Consider the following 7,195-nt stretch of genomic DNA (forward strand, 5'->3'; position numbering starts at 1 on the left):
TGATCAATACTAATTAAATAACCTTATTAATATATTAGAACTTATAATATATTAACCAACCTTAAGTGTAATTTCTCTCATTATAGTCTATCCAAATGCATGATGCCATGCAACCCAAATGGACCATGCCGGGTCGGGTCAAGTCTTACCAATTATAGTTATGGACTTAGACATTAATCCAACAGTCTCCCACTTGGATAGGTCTAAAACTATTATTGCGTATGACTTCAGTAACCGATCAGCAATCGTAGCTCTCAAAAGCTTCTGTCGAACTCTGACCTTGTCGATGAACTCTGACCTTTGTCAATGACTTGTCCATTAGATAAGGGATCATATATTCCTCCATTCTAGATATCATATGGACTGAGACATGGATTATCAATCATTCTCTCTGTCCATTTGTTGTTTCCCGATTTTCGATTCATGATGACTGACTGATTGAACAAATCAAATCAGTCATGGCTTGCCCAAGCACTCACATGTATCATCTTTAAATCATCGAGGGGCCCACAGATATCGCTTTTATCCCGAAGGTAAAAGGAATGGATAAACTTCGACTCATATGGCTTGTTCTACTACTTGTTGAATCATACACAAAGGCACGTTTTGTAACATCGAGTAACGAATGCGTTTTCGTGCAATCAATGTACAACCAACTCATAGTAACAACTCATATCTCTAGGTTTGAAGAATATAAGATATTATCGTCTCATCATCACTCGTGATAAAATCCATGAAGTGATTCAAATGAGCGCGGGTTGAATCCAATACTCATAACTTATGAGCACTCATGAGTGTTGTAGCACCACTTTGTCCACCAACTTGGACCTCTACAAACCAACCCATGACAGTCTTGATTCATATCTACTTCCAACATATGACCGACTGTGGATGGTTTAAATAACTTAATCATTCAGGAAGAGCGACTTAGTTTATTCTGGAAGTCAAAACATGCAAAGTGAAACACAAGAATAAATGAATCAAATATGGTATCAAACCCTATTAATATAAATAAACACTTTTATTTATCACCATACTGATTACTCATTATTCATTGTGTCGGTTTTATCAACTTTATACTTGAATTAAAAACACTAGTTGTCCCATGCTCCAAGCATGTACACTATGTTTTTCTTAAACAATAGCTTTGCCATACACCAAGTATGCACTCTATGTTTGTCTATGATCCTTACTTTGTGAAATAAACCAATTGAACATAATTTCAATGATTCTAATTTCACACTCCCAAATCCTTATCGAAAAATGTGAGAATTTCAAATTCCAATCATTTATCGAAATCTGTTTAGATTTTAAACTTATATGCACTGACCCTCCTGTAATGAATATGTACAAAGTCACAAAGACTTGTCAACAGTCATTATAAGGTATTCCAATGGAGATCAACTCCATGGAAACTAAGTCTCATATTCAAAGTACATTGCTTTGGACATGCTTCTTGCATTAAGTTTTCTAATCTTACATAGATAACTTCCACCTATGGAGACAACTCCATATTCTCATTTTGACTATCACTTCTGAATAAGAGATGCCTCTTTTCAGAATATGTCAATATGGTCCTTCCAAAATTAGCACTATACTTCCAACTGTCCCTGAGCAACCAATCTTTGGTAAACCTCAGATTGTCCTCGACAATTGCTTAATCATTTTAGTCATATCCAATTCTAGACCTTTTCCCTTCTTCATGCCTCTGGGCATTTGGAAAAATTTAGAAATGACAAATATTATAGCACATGCAATCGATCCTGTACCCAAAGCAAATGGTACACGATTCATGATGTCTCACATAAAGACATGATTCTAGACCAGTCTTTTGCTACAATATTTTTATTTGCCATGTTTTCAAAATTTGACTATGAAGAGGGATGCCGTAATCATAATCGAATTTTAAGAACGCAATATATAGAATTTCCTTAAGTTGAACCAATCCAACATGAAATTCACATATATATATATATATATATATATATATATATATATATATATATATATATATATATATATATTCTTGACTAAAGATGATTAAGGTCTCAATCTAAGCCTTTAGAACTGAAATGAAGTATATCCTCTCCCTTAATTATAGCAAAACAACTTTTTCAATCCCTGCAGCCTCACAAATTGAAACTTTTGTTTTCTATAATTAACATTGCTAACTTGCAACACTAACAATAATTATCATGCTCCCACTAACATGATGATTATTAGCATAACACTTATGCTCCCACTAGCTTTGACATGTACTCAGAAATCAGCTGGACTTCTAGAAATCAATACTTTATTGACTTCCTTACCAAAGTTCAGATTTCTGATACGAGATGCTTTGATAAAACTTTATCAAAATCATACACCTTTCCTTAGATAGCATGCATGTGTGTCTAAACAATTTCAGAACTATGAAAAGGGATGACGTAATCATAGTCTCAATTGTTTAGACCTTTTGCCATCTGCTTCAAATCTACTTGGTGGAAGTGTTTCCTCACCATCATTTTCATGAATCGGAGAGAAACCTTATGACCCTTAGATTTTATGGTGTATGTGTTCTTATCCATGTGAATCGTCAAAACCATAGTCACAAGACAAGGATAATGACAAATCCAAACTCATATGGACTGAACTTATGCAATCTTAACTTCTTGCCACCTGGCAGTACAGGGCCTGCCATTGCTTCCAAGTTGTTATGCAACCAATTGAGAACTTTCAGAACTCCTATGCAAAGCCAACTTTAACTGGAATGGGCACAGAATATGTCAACATGATAGGTTATAAACCTCAAGTCGTGTGCTAGTGAAGAACCTCAGGTTTTATTCTTGATTAGTTCTTGAAATTCTTTTTAGGATCTTTAAGACTCCCACTGTCCTCTTGACATATAAGACTATATTGCCAAATATTCAAGAGATAGTGCGGATTCTTTATCAAGACAAACACTTCACACTATTGGCCTTAGTTGGTCTTTGTTTAATCCAAAACATCACAACTTACCAACTTCAAATGTACAAGAGTAGGACACTTTTACTCTTACATTTGACAAGTGTTATAAACCTTTCTTTAAGATATGTCACTTAACTTATAGTCTTGGAGTATGACTCTAAGACTTGTTTTGAAACGAAGTATGACTCATCTTCTTGATTTAACCATTTCAACAATTCATGACTCCTCTTCTTAGTCATAAGAATGCACTAAGATGTCCTTAGAAGACCAATTGTGATGTGGTTCTTTAATCATTAAGATGATCACAAAACATGATACTAAAGTACTCTCCCATCTTTTCAGATTTGAGAAACTTTTATCTGTCTGCCTAATTTGATTCTTCCCATTCGTTCTGCCATACATTGAGACTTTTCCAATGTTTCATAATTATACTTAAACTTGTAAGTATAACCATATTTACTAAAATTTAGTAAATCATGACAAATAGTCTTAACGAGCTTTGTGGTGGACTTGACCAGTGCACAAGAATGTGTACTCGATCCCTTTAGTCCTTAACTTGACTCACACATCCATGTGAACAAGTCTTAATTTTCCAATGCTTGAAAGTTCTCATTCATCATACTATTCAACTTGCATGATTCCAAGTTTCTATCCAACTGAAGCCTTGGGAATAAGAATCTTTCCTTATTTGGTAAATTATGACACTACCACAAACGAAAGAATCAAGTCCATTTTTTTTCAAATATTGCTATCAATGGAATCATATAAACAACCATTTTTCACAAATGCCACTTGTAAGGATATTTAAAATAAATATAAAATTAAAAACTTTTATTTTATTTCAAAACTTTGCGGAAAAAACTTATCCTTATAGTGCAAATGCATACGGAAAAACTTGTTGTTATCTACTCCTAAGCAATATATCATAACTCCTAAGTAACAGCTTCAAAAATTCTGATCACCAAACCATGCGATCGAAATCCATCTTCGTGATCAGAATCAGCATGTACTTCCTTTAAGTTTCTTCACTTTTCTTTGATTCTTAAAGCATCAACATGTGACCCAGTCACATCATGTAATGAGAATCTCATAATAGAAACTTAACAGAGTTAGATAATGGACTTTTACCTGAAGAAGAGTCAAACTTCTTGAATTAATCAACCTTATGATCTTTCAGGTAAATAGGCAGCTTCGCAATCAATGCCCCTTCCTTTGGAAAGAGAAACATATGGACTCTTTGGGAATGGTGTACTGGACTATCACAGACTTGCCTTTCTCTTTACCATTTGGTCAACCGAGTTGACTATCGCCAATCCCTTTCCATTGGGAAGCGAAAGATTTTCTGGATATCCAATGTTACCATTTTCAAAGTCCATAGAAGTTTGGAAAGTTGATCTTCTAATCAAATTTGCTTTACTGGTCCTCCAAATCATTGCTAATTCAGTAGCACCAAGCAAATAGATATGCTCATTAAGGTTCATGTCATAGTCTGTTTCATAGTAGTCCCAAAGGAACTCACTATGTGACTTAGAAAGTGATTGAACATCCAACTTTCTCAAGACTTTGACACCCAACTCTCCCGGCTTGTCAATATGTGACTTCATCTCCAAGATGTGATCACACATAGACCTTGCTTGCCAATAGGGATTGAGTGACCTTTGAACTTGTGGGTTAGGGAGAATAATTGGAGGAGGTGGAGGAAGTAAAGTTCCAAGAGATTTGGGAAGATCATAGATGTCTGAACTAGACATCTTTTGGGAGATATTCAAGATAGTTGATCTAAAGTCCTTAATATAACACCCAATATGAAATATTAAGGCTAGGATCCAACAACCTATTTATAACTGGAAGAGGGATGCCGTAATCCGAGTTATAAAATAGTTAAAGGTAGGTAAATGACGATTTACCAATTTCCACCATGAAAAACGAAATAATGTAATTAGGTTTTTAATTGGATTTGAAACTCCTAGATCTTTTGAGATTCATTGAACTTTTCAATGGCATGTTTCAATCTCGAGTGTGCCCTTCAGGTTTTGTGACTGGGATGCCGAGGATCACAAAACAAGGTGTGAAGTAACCATGCAAATATACTTGGTACCCTTAATATTTACCTCTCAATCGATGTGCTGGTTAACCACACGAGCTCCACCGATACTATGATAAATATTAAGTTACCCTTTGCCTACTTTGTTAAATCCAGGTTAGTGTGCCGGTTAACCACACACGCTCCACTAACGGTTTAAACAAAGTGCAAAGTGTAATTTCATGGATTAGCACCTTATTCACATTTTCCTAAGTAACTAAGATTGGGAATTTATAAGTGTTTAGTTACTTAGTATTTATCATTAATACTTTTAAGGATGGGAGAATTATAGTCCTTGTCCTACCCGTTCGGCTAACGACCCTCCACCAATCAAGGAAGCGGTGGGTGAGAGTGGACACCCATTAAACTATCATTTTATAGGCAGTAACCTTATACCCCCCTTATAGACCGGCTTCGTGAATGAGGCCTACTAACGGTAAGACTGACTTGCTCTTATACATATATTTATTATTAACTTATAATACTATAAAGTATAAGGGTTGAATTTTAACTTTTAAAATTCTAAGGGCTAACTTGGAATTAAAGTATTCATGGGGAAAACTTTACAAATTCCAAAACTTGAGGGCAAGTTTTGAAAATATTCAAAACTAATTAATTCCATAACTTATGTGTTTAAAGTAGTTTTAATTAAAAAAAAACTCTTCAAGTTCCATAACTTGAGGACAAGTTGTGGAAGACTTTAAACTACTAAAAGAATGTAACTTTTCTTTATTTTTGTAACTTATGGAACTAATTAAGGTTACACATTTTATCATTTAATGAAGTGACTCTTGAACCTCCATAACTTGAGGACAAGTTATGGAGTCATAAAACCATTTAATGAGGACAAGACTCTTCATTTTTGTAACCATTGCCAACTTTTTATGAGTTTTATGAAACTTAAATGTGACTTTTCATATAACTTGAGGACAAGTTACAAAAACACATTTTAGAATCAACTCTTAGATTAAAATGGATTGAAAACACATAATCAATTAACTTTTCTATTAATCTAATAAACTCATATGAACAAAGATAATTCACATCAAAAAAAAATTTCAAGTAATTAGCATAACTTTTAAACTAATACAATTCGATTTTTCAGCTAATTTTGCAAGTATAACAAGAAAACAAGCCTTGTCTCTGATACTACTGATGGGTTTTGCGCATTCTAACACTCCTAAGTGTACATGCAACCCTATATACCTTGGATCTATGTTTTCTCTATTATACATGCAATTATGAACTTTCCAAGGTATTACCCTATCTAGCATACAATACTTGATACTTGGGTAATCAAATGGATAGAATACATACCTTTGTTTGATGTAACTTGTCTCCATGAAGCTTGAGTGCCTAGTGCCCCAAGTGTGACACCTCAAATGGTTCACACAACACCAAATGCACATGGAATGACTTGAGAGAAATGGAACACTCCTTGAAATCGTCTAGCCCTCATATTCACACATTAGTGTATGATTTCTTGAGCCATGGGATTCTTTTATATGGTGGCTATTAGGGTTACACCATGTAACTCATAACTTTACCCATTCCTTATGCTCCATGGATTTTAACCTCCATGGAGTATCCATGGGTCACCCCATGGACTTAGTCCAACATAAGGAATCTTGGATCACAAGCCCACATATATAAGAATGAATGATTTACACAATCAACCCCTATATTTAATTAGTCTCCTTTTGATCACTTAATTAATTCCAAATTAATTCTTGATCAATACTAATTAAATAACCTTATTAATATATTAGAACTTATAATATATTAACCAACCTTAAGTGTTATTTCTCTCATTATAGTCTATCCAAATGCATGATGCCATGCAACCCAAATGGACCATGCCGGGTCGGGTCAAGTCTTACCACTTATAGTTATGGACTTAGACATTAATCCAACATGAATCTCTATACTGTATTCGGCTCTAACTAAAATACTCCTATAGTATTTTAAGTTGTATGCTATGTTCTATCGATATCTTGATGTATATAGTTTGGTAAGTTTTAGGCTTGCTGCAACAGCATGATCACTCCCAGACACATGTTGGTCATGTCTCGAATAAATATAGTTGATCAGGTTATATTGATCCCAGACATGATTACATAACTATCCAGGTTTAACCACAATGTCCAACATCCAAATACTTTTTGT

The sequence above is a fragment of the Lactuca virosa genome, chromosome 9 (assembly GCF_052849685.1).
Source record: "Lactuca virosa cultivar CGN04683 chromosome 9, Lactuca_virosa_CGN04683_v6, whole genome shotgun sequence".
Lineage (NCBI taxonomy): Eukaryota > Viridiplantae > Streptophyta > Magnoliopsida > Asterales > Asteraceae > Lactuca > Lactuca virosa.